The 23,370-nt window shown below is 35.6% G+C and overlaps 1 pseudogene; it reads right to left on the bottom strand.

The window, feature by feature from the left end:
• Nucleotides 1-280: 280 nt before the first annotated feature.
• On the bottom strand, nucleotides 281-23,068 carry LOC114082632 (sodium/calcium exchanger 1 pseudogene; annotated as a pseudogene).
• Nucleotides 23,069-23,370: the final 302 nt, after the last annotated feature.

Genomic DNA, 23,370 nt, shown 5'->3' with positions numbered 1-23,370 from the left:
TGGGCTTTCCCAATTTGTACTCAGCAATGAAATTAGAAACCTTTTGTGATGTGTTAAATATTCGTTTTCTGTATATATACTGTATGATCCTAAATAGAATACAGAATTTTCAACCCATCTTAAATGATCTGATAACTTACATCATATGCTTCATTTTATCATGGTCTACAGTGTATCAAATATGTAAAAGGACAAAAGTAAAAAAGATCTCAATGTCAAATTAAGATCTGTGTCTAGTACATATTGATAGGTGACACACAAGCAAGACTGGGACTTTTGACAGTTGTCTTCCATAATAATTATTCTGTTCCTTTAATGCCATTTGGTTTAAAACTATGCACATACTCTCACAGTCATGCACTCACTCACTCAACCATACACACAAACACATAAAAAGAACTTACACGATTTCATTGTTCTGGAATTCGAGCTCTCCACAAGTGTCCTCAAAGGCTCCCCTCCACCTCTGGCCCTCTCTTCGATGGTTTTATAAGGAATAACAACATTTCCTTGAGCTCCAGATGTTCTCAATACCTTCACCTCCATGATGCCAATGCCCTCATTCACGAGTCACAGGTTCCTCAAAAGTAAAGACGCCAGCATGGTTGTCATCAAAACTGGTTACAATGGCCATGGAGGGTGATCTAAGGCAAGCAAGAGTGGAGACTGATTGGTTTCCAGGATGCCGATGCCATCTTTGGAAGCTTCAGAAGATACTTTGACATTGCTGAGGTGTGCAAGGAAAATTTTACCATCCTCAAAGCTGTCATCATCGATGATGCTAACTCTGATTTCCTTCTGGGTCTCGCCAGGGACCACAGTTCCTTCAGTGAATTCATAATCAGATCCAGCATTGGCCATGTCTCCTCTGTTTCTGAAGTCAATGAACACAGAGTTGGTCAAATCCCCACTTCTGCAAATAATGGTCAGGACCACAGTACCACAGTTGTCCAGACACTGATATGTCCCTTGCTCAAAGAAGACCTTGCTAAATGGGTCACTTTTGGCCACTTCCATATTGACCTCATGCATGCTGACAGTCTTCCTCGCTTGGTCAACTGCATGCCTCTTTAAAATGTTGCCAGTTCGGTCATCAGGCAAGTAGCTTGAATATGGTAAAATGCTTGGCTTTTTTTGCTGCTGACTTAGGATTTGGTATTTGGCTAATTCTATTAACTGCTCTATTTTGTTCTCTGGATGTTTCTGCTTCAGTTCCTTCAGAATCCTCGCCATTTCTCCCTTAGCCTATTCATCATCTTGGTCCCTCTCTCATTGACCTCCAGAACCAGAGCGCCATCTAAGAAATTGTCAACCTGAAAGTTGACTACTTTCCTATCCATTTCAATTTTCAATTTGGAAGATAGCTGGTCCCCCTGGTGGTGTTCAGTGATCATTTCCCTCTGCTTGCCAGCCTGATATAGCTTGTAGACATACTTGTAAAACAAAAGCCTCCTATCTGCTACCCAGGCAAACACAACAGAGAAGGGAAAGAAGAAGAAAGTTAGCAAAACGTCCCAGACCTCCACAATACCAGGAGAAATGACAAGTGTAGGTGAAGATGCTCCAGGCTGCCATCACAAAGAACACATGCAGATGCTGAATCTTCCTTGTCTCTCCATCAGGGATCACATAAACACAAAGTGCAATGATGATGAACATGCTGAAGGCAGCACTTCCCACGATGGTGCTGGGCCCCAGGTCTCCTGCAGTGAAGTTATGGCCACATAATTCAATAACTGAAAGCAGAAACTTGGGAGCAGAAAATCCCAAGGCCAAAGTCAGGTTGAACATAGTCTCATTCCAGATCCTCACAGTCATCTTGGTGGTCTTTCTGTTGTTTTTCTTTATGGTTATTTATTTTTCTTGGGATGTGATGACTTCCATAAAGGACACCAACTGGTCGACAATGATAGAGACTCCCAGAAACATGCTGACAATAGCCCCGAAATACCCAGTAGCTCTAGCAATCTTGTCGCTGAAAGAATAATCTTGGGGCTCCCAAATAGGCAAAAATCACCCTTTTCTTGCAGTAATATGAGACAGTACACTTGCTGGTATCATTTTCTCCTCCTTCCATTTTGGTCTCAGCAGTTATATGGTCCATATGGGAAAATAAGAAAGACATCAGAGCTAACAGATGAAATCTCATTGGAATCATGGGTGAGAGGCTTCACCAAGGCATGTTGTACAGGGAGACGACCAACTGTCCTGACCTATTGGTAAAAAGAAGATGGCAGCAGGGAAGGTAGAAAAAAAATCACACCATTAGACCCAAATCCAAAGCATGATTAATACCTTTAAATAAATTTCTGTATGTTTGACCATCACAATATATCTGGTGAATCATCATTAATCTGACTCCATCAGTGATTAGGCAATCTTTTGTGAAATTTACAGTTTGGTCTCTCTTTTTGTGAATTTTCTACTTGTAGTTCCATTCACTGATCAAGACCCATGACTGACTTCCTGGAAATGAAAAGTTCAATTTTAAGCCTGGCCTTATTAAGCACACATTTATGCATACTAATGGACAACAAGAAAGAAAAACAAAACTTTTGAAGCATTAAAAGATCACCTCCTTATTGCTAAAGCAGATTTTTCTTTTAAATTTTGGTTAGTACATTGTCTTCAAGGACATTTTTCATTGAGAAAACCACTTTATTAAGATTCATGCATTGAAACTGAGACTCTGAAAAACTCCTACCAACACCAGGCATTATGATGATGATCTTAAATTTTGAAGTACACTTACACTGTATTTCAAGAAATCACACCCTACGGCTCTAAACTTAGAAACAGAGAAATCTCTACATTTTTCCTGCAATCAAAGCTCAATGGTATTTGTTCTCAAGAGGAAAAAAAAATTCCACTGTAATGCAATATTTTCACACATTAAGTACAGGTTTTAAAAGCATGTTTTGATGAGAGCACATTTTCTCCTAATTTTCAGCAACCCAGAACTCCAGATATATTAGCAACTGGGCACCTGGTATTTCAAGAACACTCCTTTCTATTTGTATACATAGCCTGCTTTACAACCTGCAGGCTGTCTCCAACAGAAAGGACAGATAACCAGGTCCAGGCCTAGTTGTCTGTAAGACCCTTGCAGGCTTTGAAAACTGTATTACCAGCCATAAAGTGTGCCAGTGTCACACTTTCCATGGTCATACAAAACATACATTAGTTCTATAGTGGGCTCAAGAACAATGATTCCATCTAAACCAGCTTATTTGGCAAAGAAACAGTGACCACAAAGTGTATATGTGTGTGTGTGTGTGTGTGTGTGTGTGTATATATATATATATATATATATATATATATATATATATATATATATATATATATATATATATAATATGAAGGGCTATAGGCAATTAGGGATATGGCAACAGACTCACTGAGGAATACAGAGAATGGCAAGCAAAGTAGTGGACAGAATGACCACAGCCCTAAATTCAACCACCAGCTCATGCAAAACTCAGCTCCGATCTCATATCACCTCAGCTTCCAGGACCTGAGGTTTGGCAACTGGGGTAAAAGGGGTAGGGAATGGATGCTAAAGTCCAGGAAGGTCCACAACTCTCATCTGGACCTTTTCTTCTAGACCTAAGAATTCACCAGTGAATAAAAGAAAGTCTTGGTCTTCTCAGAGCTTATATTCTATGGGGAGGAAACAAAGAAATAAATGAAATATCAGGTGGTAACTGGCTTCATGGGAGGCCAGTTATGACATCCATAGCACATGGATAGGAAAAGCATCCTGAGTCAGAATATAGCCCTGTGGCCTGGAAAAAGTAAAAGAGGAGCTGGGTGAGACGCTCCCATAGCTCCATGCTGCCTGAGAGCCACCCACATTTGTCTATGTTTGTTGCTGATGGCTTGCACTGAAAACTGCTCCAAGGTCCCAGGAGAATCACCATGGTCAGCACATTCTGGAAGATTCTCAGAGATCCCACCATGGCCTCAAGCCCCTTGTAGCTCATCACTATTGGAAGATAACCTTCTTTTGTATTTCTCCCATACTGAAGAAGACCGGGAGAGGGTAAAAGGCTGACAAATGAAAGAAACACATTTACAAAGCATGCAAGAGTTCATGGTCAATGTGTGTCTGCTTGTTCAGCCATTACAGGGCTTGGATGGGTTGTGAGATCCCTGCTTAAAACAAGATGACCTTCAACTGGCCTACAAGAAAAATAGAGGACATTCAGTTCCAACTCCCTTTTGCATCCATTTATTCCATAATTTATGTGTGCTTAATATGAAATTTAGAATGACTCACTAGGCTCTCTTCTAGACCTAAGAATTCACCAGTGAATAAAACAAAGTCTCAGTCTTCTTAGAGCTTACATTCTAATGGGGAGAAAACAAAGGAATAAATGAAATATCAGGTGGTAAAAAGTGCTACAGTGTGGGCAGGGCAGAATCAATCTAAGGAAGACAGACTGTGTGTGTGTGTGTGTGTGTGTTTGTGTGAATGCATACACACATACAGCAGCATGATTTTACAGTAGATGGTTAAGGAAGGCCTCTCTGATAAAGAAAACATTGGAGCAAAGTCCTGAAGGAAGCAAATGGTCAAACCTTGTGGATACTGCAGGAAGAGTATTACAACAAAGGACAAAGGTAATGGTGATGGTAATGGTGCTTGGCACATCACAGAACGACAGAGAAACCAGTGTGGAGGAAGGGCTGTGCAGGAGTGGAAATGCAAAGGGAATGGATCATGGGGCCACCGAGTCCACTGAGGTACTGGCTTTGATGAGGAGAGAGAGACAGGAATCCCAGGGGGTTCTGATCATAAAGTAATATCTGGTTTTCCTTTTAGAACAGGCGCTCTCCTGGTTCAGTGGAGAGATTGTAGGGGATGGGAGGAAACAAGGAGACCAGCTCATGCCTACTATATTGAGATCTGATTTCTAAACAATCCCAATGCTTAGCAGGTATTCAAAAATGAAAGAGCAGACAGCTAACATTTAAAAAGGAGTAGTTATCCTTTTAGTAGACTTGCAACTTAAAATGGCTTGGAGACAGATAAGGATGAAAAAAGGTTAAATATTTGCAACAAATAACAGTAGTGAACAGAGAGAGTAAACCCTGAAGAAAGATTCAAACCTGTGTCTGTCTCCAAGCCTGATATAATTAATCACTCCTTCAATTCACTGCCAAATTCATCATTCTATTTTTCACATTTCAGCCAAAATAAACTTGCTAAGGAACAGATCTGACACTATGACTCTACTTAAAACTCTTTGTTGGCTCTCTTTTGCCTCATGCCCTGTGGTCAAACCCCTCAATAGTAAGGTCAAGATCCTTAATGATCTAATCTCTGTGCTCCTGAATGCAGAAATTCTTTTGATTCCCTAAATAAGGCACTTTTTTACCTGTTGGCCTTTGCAGACTATGTTCTTTCCTCTAAACATTTTTCTTCTTACAATCAAGGTTCAAAAAAGTATAACAAATCACAGTCGATTTCTTGAGAGACTGATATTGGATTCTTTTTGTAAAACTATTATAGATATCGTGCTAAATTATTTACATGTATCAATTATAACAAGCATTTTTGTATAACACAACTTTTACTGTTTCTATTTCCATTATCATCTTTGCATACAGCACCCCCTGGAGTTGTGTAGTGGGCAGTACCCTAAGTCCTATCCAGTATATACTATTAGCTTATTTACAAAGTGGGATAACTGAGGTTTAGACTAGTTAAGACCTTGTTGAGAATCATATAGATAGCAAACTCCTGAGTTAAGATTCACACCCTGTCTACTTCCATTAACTGTTCCATTAGGTCATCCCTGATAGTTGGTGAAGTAATGCTGGACAATTGTTGAATTTGGGCTTGAACTAGTCCATTGGAAAGCCTCTTGCCTTCTATGCAGCTTAGAAGAGCTCAGTTAGCAATAGTCTTCTGGAAGGTTTCCAACAGCCTGGCTTTTATCTTATGGATTAGAGACTCAATCATGAATGACTGTGGTATGTAGCATGAGGGCTGGCATGTTCCTAGAGACAGCTGCCCTATGCTTCCTGCCCTTTAGCAATTGCCTGGCAACCTTTTCCTGCATGCACAGTCAGGGCACTCTCTTAGGCTGGCCATGAAAAGGCCCTACCCTCCATCTCTGCCCTAGCCCGTATCTCACAATATGTTCTTAGCCAAATGGGGACCAGATGTGTAAAAATGGATGGATCAGTAAAAATCCATTGTCATTATTAGGGAAAAAGGAGAGGGGCTTCTGAGGTTACCAAAAATCATCACAATTATATTCAAAAAGTGACAGCATCATAATTTGTGTAGCCAGGGGACACAAAACACTGATGTAAGTTATTGGCAATAAAACTGGGAAGAACTCTCTGGACTTAGGTTGCTTTCTTTATTTAATGAATTCCAAACCCAGAAGGTTGTAAGGATTTGGGTAAGGTGTTATCTAAAGGAGTTGCTTTTTTTTCCTGTATTTCCTTTATTCCATGGTCTTCCTTCCATTATAAGATTCCAGAAGTTCTATTTACCTCTCCCCAACTTCCCTGAGATATATATAAATATATATAAAAAATTTTGCACAAAAATTAAGCAGGAGGATAAGAACAGAGGCCACAGGTATCTTGGTTTGTTGCTGGCTTTCTTATGTTCTGCCTTGATTTACTGAAAGCTGGCACAAAAAGTAGGCTGATTTTTATGGTATATTCAGATCAACTCTTATGTCTATGGCCAGGGATCACTTAGGAATATCTACTTCATCATCAAAATGAGTCTTAAGCCCATGAGTATCAAGAACACCTTAATTATCTTCTACTCACTATTTATTTTAAGACAAAACAACTTTATCACTACAAATTACAAACTTTAATGGTCTGACAAAAAAGAAGATAAAGAGATACTTGCCTGCCAGTAATCCACCCACCTGTGCTGAAGGGAGAAATCACAGTTACAAGGAAGAGAAACACATGCCTACAGACAGGTCTTTATCAAACTGCTTTGTAAAGGATAAGGAAGCAGCTCAGGTGCAAAGGGGCTTAAAGAGGAGTGAGGCAGCAGAGTGCCTACTCCCCACAGGAAACCGAGGCCAGTTTTAACTACCAAGGAGAACCTGACTCAGGAGAAAGGAATATGCTGCTGTCCTCACCAGCCCTCACACTGGATGGCCTAATCCCATTCTATTGATTGGCAGTGGGGTTATTCCAAGGAACTCCCTGACTCGCCTTCATCAGGACTTGGAATTCCCTTCTATGTAATTTTTGCTGACTGAAAGCCTCAGAGCTAAGCAATTCTATTTCTAAGGCAACATGGAAGCAAGCATAAATCTTTACCCATGTCTATGTCATTCACTTCATGGTATTTCATCACATGGGCAAGGCCATCAACTCACACTGTTACCAATAGAAAGGGGAGTATAGTACAAAGATATTTGAAGAGATCATAGTCACATAACTTTTATTACAATGCATTGTTATAATTGTTCTATTATTACTTGTTGTTAATCTTTTACTCTTCCTGTTTTATGAATTAAAGTTTATCATAGGTGTATATCTCTAGAATGAAATACCAGTATAGAGAATTCAGTATTTTCCTCAATTTCAGGGACTTGGGGTTTTTGTCAAGTATTCCATATGGATAAGGGAGTTGATTGCATATCTCCTACTCTTGAGTGTTTGTACAAAGCGAAGACCATGTCTTGTTATCTTTGAATTCCCAGCACCTCACTCAGAATTTCAGACAAATTAAGCACTTAATGAATAGTTGTGGAACTGAAGAAATTCAGTGTGTTGAAACATGGAGAATATGTGGGGGAGGTGAGAAGTGAGACTAGACATAAAGGCAACTTGCAGATAACCAGGGCCTAAGACATCAAACTGGGGAGTTTATTTTCTGTGTAAGTGGGAGCCACTATATCTTTTTATGTAAGCAAGTAACAAAGACTATAATTGATTATTGGAAAGATAAGTCTGGCTGCAGTGTTTGTAATGGATATGGATGGGGAAATGGCAGTGTCAGGAAGGCTACCCAGAAATTTCAAAAACATAGTGGGTCCCTGAATTACAGCAATGTCAATGGGAAGAGGGATGTGTACCTCACTTTTCCCCTCTACATATACATGAGGAAAACAAATACGCAGTTGACATAGACATTTGATTAATTTTTTTCCACCATAACCAATTCTATTTCACTTAGTTTCTAACAAACTTGACAAGGAAAAACAGCTGCAAAAACATTGACTTACCAGGACTGTTATCATTTCCAAATGATTTAATGCTGCCTTGTGACAATGCTCCCATCAAAACCATTACAACATGCTGCGCCAATTCTTTGTAGCCAAATTAAATAATTAGTCTTAGGCATTACATATAAAAATTTCTCAGGCTGACATACACATTATGAAAAGACCTTGGGACAGGGATTGGAACAAGTTCTCTCTTCCCCGTGCAGCTTATCTCTTTTGCACTCCTGCCAAGCCAAGCAAAGTCATTTTTGTTTCCACAGGATCATCAACCAAAACCCAGTAAAAAATTTGCTAACTCTACAGACTATATTGTAACACCTAAAGTGTTTTAGGATTCCAGGAATCAGAAATGGAGGCTGGCTCTGCTGGATGCCAATGTCAGAGCTTTATATTTTTCTCCCAGATTAAAAATTCTTAGGCATGTGATTTTGAAGATTGCTCATAGTTTTCAAGACTTTTGGACAAGGACTCTTTTCTTTCCCCTTGGGTAGAGGATAAGTACACTGCTTCACAGGTGTTGTTTTCAGAAAAGGCCTATTAGGTGGTTGGTTAACCATTCCCATCCTTTTGAGATGTGAGCAGCACTTACCTCTGTGTGTTCTGGTCTCCTAAGGTCCTGAGTTATTTCTCTGTTAAATCTACCCAAAATTGTTTTAATTCACCATAACCATTCCTTCTAACTACTCTTTCCAGCAGTACATTTTCCTATCACCTCAGTTCCAGTTTGTAATCTCCCTCCATCACTCAACTACTCAAATTCCCATGTTTGCTCTAGCAATACACTATTAGAAAATCTACAATCTGATCACTTCCAAAATAAAAAGATCAAAGATACAATTGTTCACATGGTTTTTTGTTTGTTTGTTTAAAGTTGGAAATCACTGTTTAAGATAAATTTTGGTGGAAGAATGACAGAAAATGTCCATGATTCATTATCAATAACCATTAAAGAGCACAGGGATAATTCTGAGGATCAAAATGCCTTTAAACACCATGACATTTTCATGATTGTATATGTGCATTTTTTTTTCTAAAGAGAATGTCCATAATCTTCATCATCATCTCTTGATATCTTATCAAAAATGACCAGAAATTTTCTGTTTTTCAAGTACAGTCAGTAACATTTTAAATAATTTCTCATTTCTAACACAAGAAAGTGAGTCACTACTGTCACAAAATTTGACTTTTGAGACACTAATTCCCCTAAGAACACCAAGTACTCTGAGGGAAAGACCCTAATAAGTTTGACAGATTTCTGCCTTCATGGAACTTAGAGCTCAGTGGAGATGAAATGTTCATCCCCAACAAAAAAGAAAATATTCTTGTGACAAAGAACAAGAGTATTTAAATTAGTAGACTATTAAGTATCTTTAGTAATAAAATGGATAGTACTTCTTATCTATATTTCCTTGGGCAAAACTAATTAATGCTACCTTAGCTTTCTCAGATCTTTTAAGTGTTGATAAATAAACCAAATGAGTTCTATGGCAATATCAAATAATAAATGTCAACATATCAAATAACAAACTATAGTTTATCTAATACTGATTGATACTCTTACTTCTAAAATCAGGTAATCTGTACTTTGGGGAAGAAAAGAAATATAGTACAAAAAAATTCTAGCTAAAGGGAGATCTTATTTATAATCTTATTTAACAAATAGGCTATTAATTCAGTGAGTTTCAAATTTGTTCCAAAGCTTTTGCATGATCAATTTTCTCTCAGTGGTGGAGCCCAGTGGCAAGAATTTATTCACTCATGACCTGGTGTTCCTCCAGGTGAAGGTTTGGCTATGGGCCAGGCAATCCCTGTTCATACTTGAAATAAACATTTGCTGTGAAAAGAATTCTTTGTATTTCCTTTTCAGTGCTCCTTAATACAATCGTTCATTCATTATGAAAAAAACCATTTTACCTGATGGTCTGCATTCTTCCTCTTCACCCCAGAAAGTAAGGGAGTGGTTAGTCATATTGAATCTAATAAATTTAGGATTAAGCAACACAGACTTCCTCAGTTTTTGATTGCTAAATGAACAAGATCCCATACCCTTGAAATCCTGCATTTATTGCCAGAAATCCTGAACTGGGTGGAGCTGTCAGTTTCTCTCAGCTAAAAAATGGCTTCCCTCATCCTCAAAGAACATGTAACTTTGAGAGATTATAAAGAAAGACAGAGAAAAGAAAACCAAGATTGTTGAAGGCACAAATTCACAAAGTTAAAGAAAAAAAGAATCAGCTTTGGAAAATGTCAAATTCTAGTCTACTACAGACTGAGGAGTAGAATTCCTTAGCAGAGAAAGTTCACAACATAGAATAGATCCAGATGATAACTCAGTCACCTTTCTCTGACATATCAGGACATTCAACAGAAATTGTTGCCCCACCCATTTGTCTTTTTCCTCAAGGAAATAGCAGTTTTATCAGTAGGGCTATCTGAGGACTCTTGAATACAGTTAGTTCTTTAGTATGTTCTCTCCAAAGTTTTCCAAGTAGATTGTCTCTAATTCTTTCAATCTTTCTATTCCTGCTTTCCCCCTGAGTTCAGCTTTTCTACTCTATTTCTGAATTCCGGGACTTCTCATACTGACTTAGTGTCCTTCTGAGTTTCTTCAAAGCTTCTTCTCATAATTTTCAGAAATGTTTGGCTACAAAATCATTTCAAATAAAAAGCCTCTCAGGCTTTGGGTCAGGAATTGAGTAAAGAATAAACTTTGTTTGTTCGAAAATGAAAATTAGCCCCTAATATCTCTCACTGAAAATTAGCCCCTAATATCTCTCTCTATGGCTCTTAACATGTGTTTGATTCTTCAGCTTTTGGTCTGAGGAAAGGCCTTGGATTCTTCCTTGAATTTTACTTTGGGCAAATTAATTCATCTTAAATTGGCCTTGCTTCTTCAGTAGGTTTTCTGAGGCTTGAGGTCATGTGAAAAGATTTTGTTATCAAGATAGTTCACTTCCACCTACACAAAAATGTCTATTAAGGTCTGTTTGTATATTTAGTCTATGTAACTAATCAACCAATGCAAATCACAAAAATAATATTAGTTAAACCTACAATACATACAAAGACTACTTCAATATTACAAGTGTATATTATATTATCATTATGCTTTCATAGGCAAAATTTTTAACTTTGTTTTGTTCCTGTAAATGCAAGTTCAAATTCAGAAAGAAAAACAAAAACAAAAACAAAATCAAATTAACTCTACTCTTCTACAATGAATGTTGGAGATCATTCTATTCATTAGGTCCTAGAACATTACTGTGTCAATAATAAATCAGATGATATCACATAGGGAAACATAAATTAGAACCAAATAAAGCCTATTATGTCATTGGATCTATGTTCCTGCCAGGACAGGATGTGAAGTAGGGAAGTTGTAATTATACATTTTCATTTTTTAAATCACAGGTTTATTCTTATTTGGCTAGCTTTCAAAGTGGATGCTTTATATAATTTATCACATGTGAGATTAATAATTTATAATATAATTCTTTTAAATGAATATGTTCAGAAAGAATAAGTCATTTCTGATTTTTTCAAAAGCTTTGGTATAACTGATAAATTTTCCTTTTGACCTATATAAAAAGACTAGTATTATAAATAACTGAAAATTTTCCCAAAATGCAATGCCATGATAGAATAAACATCCTCAGGAATGATTGAGAGATAGTCATGAGGAAAATGGATTTTTATTTGACAATTAGTTTCTTGGCTCCCATCAATGTATTTAGAAATTGTCCCTTTTCAAATTTCAGAAATTTTTAAAATAAAAACACCATACCACAAGTGAATGAGGATTTGTTTTAGCCAAGTATGCAAATTTAAAATTTTAAAAACCCAGAAAATCATAGCTTAGCACAACATCTACTATTGACTGCAAGAGCTAGACAAATGTGACAAGAACAGGTAATTCCTCAGGGTAGGATTACTGGAAAATAACGTGCAGAGCAAAAGGTTATGAGTACTAAATCAAAAGATAACATTTTGGAACAAGTATAATTTAAAAAATCGATTCACATCAATCAAAGGTAAATGTATATATACAAAAATAACCATCAAAGGCATATGTGAGACTGGTCACGATTGAGAAGTCTCAGGTAATCTATTTCCCCAAGCCTTTGAAAATGCTTCCTATTTTTCTTAAACGTTGTTCAAATCATGTCTTCATTCTTATTATTATGCAATTTCAAAACATTTGGCATCTATGTTATTTATCATGTTGGGGAAAATTGTGACATGATCTGAAATTTAATTTCCACACATTCAGGAAAATATTAGTTTGACTTTTCATTCAGAATAAGATGTTAATCATTTGTACATATTTTCTCTGGGTTTTTTTCCAACATTTTTATTCTAATCACTGGTCCAAGAAGCATAATCCTGATAGAGATGCTCAGAGAATTTGCACTAAAATTTGCAAATATACCTCTAAGAGATATATTTTAAAAATAACATCCTAAGATGTCATTCTCTGCCTTAGGCAGTATTTATAAAGTACAAGCAACGAAATGATGATTCCCACTTACATTTTATTTTCCATAAATTGTTTATTTCAAAACAGATACCTAAAACTCCATTCTTTCTCATAAGTCTCAGTTCAGAATTTCTAGTTGCCTGCTAGATATTGTTCTCCCTTCAACCATCTCCTCCTGCTGATTCTAATGACTTCAGTGATACAACCCAGTCATTAGGTTCAACATCTCAGAATCATTGCTAGTTCCTTTTCCTTGTGCCCTTATTCTTCTTTCCCTCAAGTAATTCCAATTCTATTCATTTCTTTCACACCACTGTACCAAATTTAAAGCCTTAGAGATCCTATCATATAAATTTATCTTCTCCCTCCTCAAGTATTTACTCATTGTTAGGTAGGCTAAAATGAAAATTACTTCTCTAAATTACTGTCACAGACTCATAAATTATTTTGCTGTTCTTCTCCCCACCGGTTCCTATCACATGATGCTGCCTATTCAATTTTTCCCATAATCTCAGCTCAATTTGGTCAAGTTCATAATTGAAATCCTCCCATGCCAACATGTACTTCATTCAAAATTTTGTTTCCTCCAATGTGCAAAGGTCAGTTTCATACCTATTTCCCTCCTAAATCTTTTAAACATTTCCTTGTATTTACATTATGACACTAATCATTTTTTGCTGTGATTTTGTGAACTCATTTTCTCCCTTAAAAAGATCAGAAGCCCTTGTAGATAAGGACATCAAAATCATTGCTGCACCTCAGCACTATTGCTTTCACATAAGAAGTCTAATGGATTTAACAAATGTTTTGTTTCATGCTAGTGTTTTGTTTGCTTGTTTTATCTACCTCCTATCTAAATCAGAATTTATTATAAAGTTATTATTAATAATTTAGAGACATTAATGTACCACATGGAAACTCAACTGTGGCTCTAAGGCTTTGCATTGCCAAGAATTCTTGTCATCTCCATACTTGGGGGAAGGAGGGATACAAAACGTGCTTGTCAGGATTTAACATACATTCAAGTCAAATGGGCTTCTTTGAAAAACACAAATTGTCAGTTAAGAAGTCACAGGACAGGCTTGAGCTTCTGTATTTCTAACAAGGTCCCAGATTGTGCTGATGCTTCTGATTCTTGAACCAAACATGGAGTAGAAAGGATAAAAAAAAAAAAACTGGCTGTTCCTCCTCCACTTGCTTGAATTCAAGAGTGGGATTTGTTCCATCTTCCTCATCACAATTATTTTAAACATTTAATTCCTGTTGTGTTCTTTTATGCAATTTATGTTTTTCCTGTACAATGCTAAATAGGTCAAATCTGTACATCCCTACAGATGTTATTCCTAAATTGCTAAAGTGATAAGCAAGCTGCTTAGTTTAAACCAACAATATATTTAAACAGTTTCCCTTCAATTTTTTAATACAAAGAAGCAAAGTACATTTATTTAATATGGATTACCTTGGAAAGAAGATGCTAAGATGAGGAATTTAGGCTTTTATCTCAAGTATTTTTCCTGTTATCTGTGGCAATAAAATTTCTGACCAAGAAGCCTAGATATAATTAAAATCATATTTTCAAAGACTTTGGATTTTTTATTATGTGTCTTTCTTTAATAATACATTACATTTAACTATCCTTGAGTTAGCTGTCACTATACTGATTTTGTGCTTTACAACAACTGACAGGTTTGCCCATATGCTACCTAATTTGATTCTCAAGGAGAATCTAATTTCCAGGTAAACCTAATATCCAGATGAGAAAATTTAGACTTAGAGAGGGCGAGTGATTGTTCTAATGATGCATAGATAGTACATGTCCAAAAGTAGCTAAAACTTATACAGGTCTCTTAATTCTGTGTCCTTCACCTATTATAGCTATATTGTATATTTTAATATTTAGATAAACAATATTCTTTTCCCAAATAACTCTACTAATTACTGAATATATCAAGGTAAATTCTCGTCTACTGCTTCCTCTACTTCCATGTTCCTTTGGGATCACTGCATTATGTACCATATTTTCTGGAATGTGTCACTGTGGCCTTAATAAGCCTCTTTAGAAGTAAAAACACATTTTAGTCCTAATTTATGCCTCTTTTGAATTAATACAGTTAAAGTAGCATGTTTAAAGGACTCATACAAAAATGTGCACTGCACATTACTCATTTTAAAATACAGACAGACATTAGTCAAATTTTCTGTTAAAGAAGACTGAAGGTCATTCTATTTTACACTGCCCTTAAATTTAGAGCCACACCTTCTGATTTTTTTTTTTTTTTTTTTTTTTTTGGTGCTGGGGATTGAACCCAGGGACTTGTGCATGCACTCTACCAACTGAGCCATAACCTCAGCCCCAATAGCCACACATTCTGAAAGAGTCTCAGTGTGAACATTCTTTAATAAGACCCAAGTGAAGTTATAAAACAAATTGTACAAAATACTTATACCTTATTAAAATAAATTTATAGAATAGTAAATCAACCGTATGTAAGATCTATTTGAAAATAACTTTTTCAACTAAATAATAGTTGACTGAGTTTGATCTTAGTACAAATTATCTTTACTTAACCTCTGCCCATTTTGAAGTCCCTACCAGAATTTTGCATGGACAAAGACACAACCAAAGTATCTCATAACCTAGTTCTCCTTTATTCCGCCCAAAAGATAATGATGACTTATATAGATATGAGATATTTTATCTATCTTCTTAACTTCAGCAAAGTTTCTTGCAATGTCATTTGTATGATAACAATGATCCCTTCGTTGTTAAAGTCAATGTAAATTTCAATTGTCACCTCTCCTGACATTTCAGCTGACTTTGGCAATGATGACATTTCTTTTCTTTTGTTTCCTTCATTTAACTCCTATCCTATGATTCCTCTTTTCTTTTTACCACATACCTGGATAGTATTTTTTAATTCAATTCTCTGCTTCTTCCTTCTTTCTCCAATTTTCTCATTTGATAGTATCTCAGAACTTAATCTTCTAAATTCATCTCATCTATCCTTTGATTGTCTCATGGATTTAAAATTTTCTACACGATGATTACCAAATTAATATATCCATTGACATTTCTATGAATTCCAGATTTAATGTCTTTGTGGTATTTCACTTAGATATCTAATCCTTACCAAATAAAATATGTTCATTTGGTCTATCCCCAAACCTATTTCTTTCCCATTCTTCCCTATTTCAATTAACTGGTAACTCTGTCTTTAAACTACACACACACACACACACACACACACACACACACATACACACACACAAAACTAAATAAAACAAACAAAAAAAAAAACCAAAACCCATGGAGTCATATTTGACATCTTTCCCTCTCTTTTTCTTTGTTTCCAGTCCATTGGCATATTCTATTGGCTCTACTGAATATTCTACCTCTACTGTTGCCATTCAGACACATAAAACTATCATTTCTCACCTAGATTATTTCAAAGCCTTTCTTGGCTCTTTCCTTCTCAGTCCTCCCATCATCAACACAGAATTCAAAATAATCTTATCGCAATGACAGTCAGATCATGTCAGACTTTGAAAATTCTCCAGTGAATTCCCATAGCATTAAATGTCAACGTTTTAACAATAGCCAAGTGCCAAATCCTTGTTTAATCAATCTTCTTTCCCTATTTTCTATATTGTCTTCTTTAAAATCCTTACACTTTCCAGACACTGTCTTACCTCAGAGCCTTTGCACTTGGTTTTGCTTCTGCTAAAAATTTTTCAGATATTTGCATGATTGGCTACAGACATATCTTTTAAGTATTTGTGAAGGCACCTCTTTCTCAGTGAGTCTTTCCCTAACTACCATATTGACTACTCCACCTTCACTACTCCCCTTCCTGATTTATTTTTCTCCATAGTACCTATCACCTTCCATCTGACTAAATAATATACTTATATATGGTCTGTTTTCCTCACCAGAATATAAACTACATAGTGACAAGGATTTTTGCCTCCTTTGTTTGCTAGCCTATCCACAAGTTACAAGAATAATACAAGAAATATAGTAGGCGTACATGAACTATTGTTATTAACTATTGACAGTTGAATATTGCTACACAATAAAATTATTATTTAACATTTATGCCCATGAAAGACTAGCTTCAAGAACTTCACTTTAGTGAAAACATGTCTGGGAAACCATGTGAGTCCATTCAACCATAGCATATCCCCCTTCAATCAAACCATCAATGAATTGCTTTGTATGCACTATATATAAATTCTTACTCTAAGATTGATAATGTGTCTTCACTAAGTACTAATGGAGACATGTTTGGCATAGGTTGTCATTTCATATTGATTTGACAACAAAAATACCTGCTTTGAATTGCATCATTTCTGAGTGATTCATTTTAATCCATAAAGAGGGCTGTCACCACTCAAAAAACCACTTTTATCAAGGACAACAATAATCTTATTATAAGGGCTACTAAAAGATCACAATAGTAAAAATAGGGGGAAATACCCTCAATAAATTCATAATCTATGAGCAGTTCTTGCCTGAGGGAAACTAATGATGATAGAAAGTACTTTAGGAGTAAACAGGTGTAATGGTAATGTGTACTGTAAATTCCCAAGAAGGAATTACATACTATTTTTCAGACTTTTTTGTGTAGGGAAGACTTCAGTCTATAAAAAACTTATTAGAATTGAATAAATCAATGTATGCGACTAGCATATTGCCAATTTGCTATGTTACAAGTAATAAAACTTTAGCACAGAAAATAAACTTCCAAATATATCACAACTAATAAAAAGATAGTTAAGACCTAGATGGTTGGATTTCAGAAACTTCACTGCTATATCATTGAGTTGAGATAACAGACACAATATTAGAGAGTCGAACTAAAAAAGACTTGATGAATTAAACAGGAAATCTCTAGCTGAGACACATGCTGCATTTCACAGTTAAATTAATTTTTTAACTATAAAAATATAGATTTATCTTTTCATTTCTTGGAAAATTCTGACAAAATAAAGAACCATTCTATCAAATGAATTAATGCTTAGTTAGAAGGTAGCAGATAAAAATTTAACAGGGGTCTTCAAGTTTTTCTTCCAGTGATAACACAAAACACCATTACTTACTAGTGGAAGTTATTTGAAAAGAACATGCTGCCAAAGATAGTAGAATCTTGGCTTTTTTGTGTGTGTATCTGTCTTGAAATTGATGTTCCTCAGTATATAACATTTCCCTCAAAGGCATGATGAGGTGACAGGATCATGTGCCTTGAACTAGATATAGTTCTGCTCTTTGAGAGAGTTTCTCTATTGGGCAAATCATTCAGGATCTGAGTCTTATATTTCTCATGTCTCAGAGTATGAAAACACAGGTTTTCACAGTGTTGTGAAACTCCACAGATGTGATACAGTCTGAGTAAAATAAGTAGATCCAGCCATTCACCTTTGCAGTCTTCATGGCACTTACCACAGTTAAAAATGATATTTGCTGGTTTGTTCTGTTCCTTCACAGAACAAACCAGCAAATATATATATATATATATATATGTGTGTTCAAAGGAGACAGTGTGACTTTTCTCAAACTTAGAACAATGCCTGGTATATAGTGGTGAATCCCTATAATTTGTAGAATGGTTGAGCATAAAACCATTAAATAAGTTACTTTCCTTTTCTTGCAGTTGCCTTTTACTTATTCATTATTTATTTATTTATTCATTTAGCCAAATAAGCAACTTTACATGGGCAATGATATATAGGTATATAAATATCCCTAACACATTTAAGGTCCCTAGTAATCATTGTCATAAAGTTTATATTATTATGAGACTAAAGTAGGTCATTTCACAAAAATTATTTTACTATTGTAGTAACTCTATAGAAGTCACTATGAGAATCCTAGTTTGTAGGGCAAAATATATGTAATAATCATCTAATATAAAAATCTAAAATATAGTTTATTCTGACCTCTGATTCCATACTTATTATTCAGGAAAGAGACTCAGTATGCATAAATATGTAAGAATTCAAAACATGAACTGAAGGAAAATCTCTTTGTACAACAATAGAACCAAATGAGCTCCTGTGGATTCAGAGGTTCAAAGATAAGTCTTTAATCAAAGAGCATTCTTTGGATAAAATGCTTATTGCAACTCTGTTGACCTTTAAGAAATCCCTCAGTATTATCTTGCAGCTGTTCCAAGTACCTATGGCTGCTCATATCTTACATTCTGCTCTGTAGATGGCACCTGAGAAGGGGTGAAACCAAAGAAAACAATACAGATTTCTGGACCTATAAAAATTAGTTTAAATTGGGCTGGGGATGTGGCTCAAGTGGTAGCGTGCTCACCTAGCATGCGTGCGGCCAAGGTTGGATCCTCAACACCACATACAAACAAAGATGTTGTGTCTGCTGAAAACTAAAAAATAAACATTGAAATTCTCTCTCTCTTTCTCTCTCTCTCTCTCTCTCTCTCTTAAAAAAATTATTTTAAATCCCAAATTAATTTTTCGTTTTGGCTGAGTTTCTTCACATCCCGCTAGCATTTACATACCCAAGTGCCTGCAAGGAAGACGCAACTCAGGAATCTTCTTTCAGCAGTTTATTCAGGCCCTTGATATTTCTTCTTCTCTCTCCCGGATGCCCCTCCCAGCCTTAATAAAGCATCTCAAGCCCCAATGCAAAGCTGCCATGTGGAGCTTTCTCATAGGGTGATAAGGGATTACGTGCCAACTCTCCAAAAAAGGAGTTGTTTATCACAGGCCACAGTGGAAGCCGGCGCCATCTTCTAATGGCGGCCACGGTCTATAGGAACGGCTCACCACACCCAAGCATGAACTTCTAGACTCTCAATGCTACCCAAGAAAAGGGTAGTGCCTGCTGATCTCAATTCATTAGTCATAATCAGGATAAAAGCAGAAAATGCCAAAGGAAAATTGTGATTATTGTCTCAGAAGTGGGAAGACATTACACAAGCAATTGTCCTCATCATAACACAAAATTAACAGTAATTTTATGGTCTAACTTTTTTTTTCAGTCAGGAAAAGTATACTTTTAAAAGGTAATATGCCACGAATTGAGCTATTTTCCTTCTAAAGAGTCTGGATATAGGAAAGGTGAACAGAGAAACTTGGAATTCTTACAAATGGATGGGTTTCACAGTGCTGAACAATTGGTGATTTTCAAAAGTAAAACACTGTGTTCTTTAAAGTGGTTGGAAAGATAAGTGCACAAAGCTGGTGGGATTATTAATAATTCTCCTAGCTAAAGAGACTACTGTTGTTATTAGCATTTAATCAAAAAATGAATGAATTGTAGCAGCTTAGGGAAGCTAGTATGGCTGTGTATGTGTGTACTGGTTGGGAAATTACTAGAATTCTTGCCTTGTATCCAATGTCTAGTATTAGTGACCAGGCTTTGATATGTAGATGGCCTAAAACATTGGAAAAAAGATAAATTTGGCATGTGTACTACATATAAGTAGCAATAAAAGCATAGACTTCATTGCATTTAATCTAACCAAAAGTATACTAGTTCTACTTCTGTAGAAGAAAAAGGTGCTTAGAAGAAGTAAGATTTTTTGACAGATGAATAAAATGAGACTCTTAGTCTTTTTTTGGGTGTGTGGGGGGATTGAACCCAGGGGCCCTCGAACACTGAACCATATTCCCAGCCTTACTTTTGTATTCTATTTAGAGACAGAGTTTCACTGAATTGCTTAGCACCTTGCTGTTGTTGAGGCTGGCTTTGAACTAGAGATTCTCCTCTCTCAGCCTCCAGAGCCACTGGGATTACAGGCATGAGCATCTTGCCTGGCTGAGATTCTTAGTATTTATGGGATTGATTAGAAGGCCAAAATCATACATTAAAACAAGTTATTATTTTGAAATTACTAATTTGTTACCTTTGAGTTAATAGTTAGAATCCACTCTTCTATGAAATTTTGATTATAAAGATAAATTACCACAGTCACAATTTACTTTCTTTTTCCCCAACAAATATAGCAAAGAGCTTAAAATCCTATGACACTCAGTAAAGCTCTTTTAATTCACCCCTCCCAGTGATCTTAAAGAATGCACATGGTTTTCTTCAACTCCGTTTAATTTTGACAACTGAAAATCACATAATTGGTTTTAGTTAAATATGAGCATGATATTTTCTGTAACTTTACTCAATCTTTTAGGTAAGAGCCTAATGGGTGAATTACTTATTTCTACAGTATAAGAGACAGGTTAGGGGTCAGACAGGAGCTGGCCCAGGACTTTAGCCATGAAATAACTTTGTTGGAAAGAAAGTGCTTTGGCAAATTGTCAGTCTCTCAGTATCTGGTATCCTCAGATTGGAATGGGATGACAATGTCCACCTCACAGGGTGGTGGTGACAATGAAATGAGATAATTCTCCAACAGCCATTATACCAATGCTTTGCTTATTATGAATACTCAGTGAATATTATCTATTCTTGAAATTTTATTTGCAAATCTAATTGTTTTTATTTGCCCACATTTATCGGTAGGATGTTTTTGTAATATTCACTATATTACAGAAAACAGGTAGTTTACTTTTTTACTTTTAATATCTTTATATTAAAATTTTCTGTACCACTTTTTATCATGTGGCATCTCCTATGTGGTTTTGATTATTTTTTAAAAGGTAAATTTGTATACAAATAAGCAGTTCTCATATGAAAAAATTGATGAGTTGTGACAGATCTGTATACTTCAGTGATCCACATCTCTATCAAGATAGAGTATTTTCATAATCACAGAAATTTCTCTTTCTCATGCTCCCCTCTTTGCTGGTCATTCTTTTCTGCTATCCCCCCAACACGATTCCTTTTTTTCTTTTGCTATTGATTAGTTTTATCAGTTCTAAAACTTCAGCTAAATAGCAAGTCTATGTTTAGTTGTAAGGGGAACCACTGAAACAAAACTTTTCAGTTTTATACTCCTAATAACAATGTTTGTAAATTCAAAAAATATTTCCACATACTGATGCTATATGATATTGTCAATACTTCTTTAAAAACTTACATATGGTCCTATTTTGTTGTAATATTTATTGGTATTTACTTAAAGACTGATGGTGTCCAGCACTTTTCAAATGTTTATTGGCCACTTGTGCATCTTCTTTGTGAGTGGTGTCTGTTTAGTTATTTTAGACTTTATAATTTTGTTATTATTCATTTGTTTCAGTTTTTGTTATTTTGTTATTGATTTGTTTCTGTGTACATATATTCTGGATAGAAGACATTTTCTCAGATATATTTTGTGAATATTTTATAGCTTGCCTTTGATAAGCACAATTTTGTCTTAATTTTGCTGACATATAGTTTAAAAAACTTTTACAGTTGTAGTTCTTGGAGAAAAGCTACATACAAATGTACATATCCACACAATGACTAACTATCATACTTATAAATTATTTGTTTATGTCAAATGTTTAAAAACAATTAGCTGAGATTTCACTTGTTTTTTATATCCTTATATTTTATGCCTATGTCACTGCTTTTTTAATTTCAAAATATGTATGTATGCTTGAGATCTTAAATTTATCACAGAGTATTAAATATTTCCTGAAGAAATCTATTTTAAAAGTTTTGTATAATAGTTACATGAAATTGGTTAACATTTTCTATTTTTAGACGTTGTTTTAATGCAAAACTGATTACAACTTGTAGAACAAATGGGGCTAAAAAGTGTGCGAAAACTTTAGCATCCTTTTTCCTCACAAAATGAACAATTGGGCTTTGTGTTTATATTAATACTCTTATTAACTGAGCCAACACTATAAACATTTCTTAGAAGTTGTTTTAGTCAGCTTTTTCACTGCTGTGATTTAGGGAAGAAAAGTTTATTTAAAGGCTCACGGTTTCAGAGGTCTTAGTCCACTGAAGGTAGTCTCCATTCTTCAGGGTTTGAGGTGAAGCTGAACATGGTGGAAGAGTGTGGTGGAAGGAAGCAGCTCACATGATGAACAGGAAGGGGAGAGAGAGAGAGAGAGAGAGAGAGAGAGAGAGAGAGAGAGAGAGAGAGACTCCACTCTCCAGATACAAAATAAATACTCCATAGCCACACCTCCAATGAACCACTTCCTCTAGCCACAACCCACCTGCACCCAGTTACCACTCAGTTAATGCCATCAGGGATTAATTCACTGATTAAGTTAAGTCTATAATGCAATAATTTCTCCTCCAAAACTTCTTGCATTGTCTAATAAGTGAGCTTTGGGGGACACCACATCTGAACCATAACAGAAGTCAATATGCATTTCTTAATAAAAGAAATACAATAATTACAGAGGGCATTCAAAAATATTAATGAAGAATGTAAAAATATTTACATATTTACCTTTGTAGCTTAGCTTGAGTAGTGGAATATTTTGTTTATAAGTTCCAATGACTGGAAGAAATAACACAGTCATGCTTAGCATCATCAAAGCATGAAAAAGGTGAAAATTGTGGCTTCTCAACTTTGGTCGCTCATCTTTATTGGCATCCATGATGAAAAACAATGCTCTTTTTCAGTACTAGTGGACTTTAAAAGAAAAAAAAAAAATATGAGTTTTTTTTTTTTTTTTTTGCAGATTTTTCTGGATATACTATATGATAATTTTCTAAATGTACATAGAATTTTTTTTAAAAAAACAATTTCTCTCTTCTCATTTGTTCTTAGTGAATTTTTCAAGAGAATATGAATCCAAAAC

The sequence above is a fragment of the Marmota flaviventris genome, chromosome 1 (genome assembly GCF_047511675.1).
Source record: "Marmota flaviventris isolate mMarFla1 chromosome 1, mMarFla1.hap1, whole genome shotgun sequence".
Taxonomy (NCBI): Eukaryota; Metazoa; Chordata; class Mammalia; order Rodentia; family Sciuridae; genus Marmota; species Marmota flaviventris.
This window is presented reverse-complemented; position numbering and strand designations above follow the sequence as displayed.